This window comes from Glossina fuscipes, unplaced genomic scaffold, assembly GCF_014805625.2.
Source record: "Glossina fuscipes isolate IAEA_lab_2018 unplaced genomic scaffold, Yale_Gfus_2 28, whole genome shotgun sequence".
Classification (NCBI taxonomy): domain Eukaryota; kingdom Metazoa; phylum Arthropoda; class Insecta; order Diptera; family Glossinidae; genus Glossina; species Glossina fuscipes.
Window position 1 is genome coordinate 2172790 of NW_023998423.1, and position 661 is coordinate 2173450.

The following is a 661-nucleotide window of genomic DNA, read 5'->3' on the forward strand; positions in this document are numbered from 1 at the left end:
AGGAGCTGACGTGCTGAGGTCTCTGACGCACGGAGGAGCTGACGTGCGGAGGACTCTGACGCACGGAGGAGCTGACGTGCGGAGGACTCTGACGCGCGGAGGAGCTGACGTGCGGCGTACTCTGACGCACGGAGGAGATGACGGGCGTTTTGCGCAGACGCGGCGGCCGCAGAAGTAGACGGAATACTTTCGACGCTCGTGGCTGTTGTTAACACCTCGGCGGCCCGCACATATTTAAGTTCTTCCGAATACAATAGCTGACGTGCGGAGGACTCTGACGTACAGAGAAGCTGACGTGCGGAGGACTCTGACGCACGGAGGAGCTGACGTGCGGAGGACTTTGACGCACGGAGGAGCTGGCATGCGGAGGACTCTGACGCACGGAGGAGCTGGCGTGCGGAGGACTCTGACGCACGGAAGAGCTGATGTTTTTTCTGCGCAGACGCGGCGGCCGTAGAAGTGGACGGAATACTTTCGACTGTCGTGGCTGTTGTTAAAACCTCGGCGGCCGACACATATTTAGGTGGTTCTGCATATGATAGCTGACGTGCGGAGGACTCTGACGCACGGAGGAGCTGATGTTTTTTCTCCGCAGACGCGGCGACTGTAGAAGTAGACGGAATACTTTCGACGCTCGTGGTTGTTGTTAACACCTCGGCGG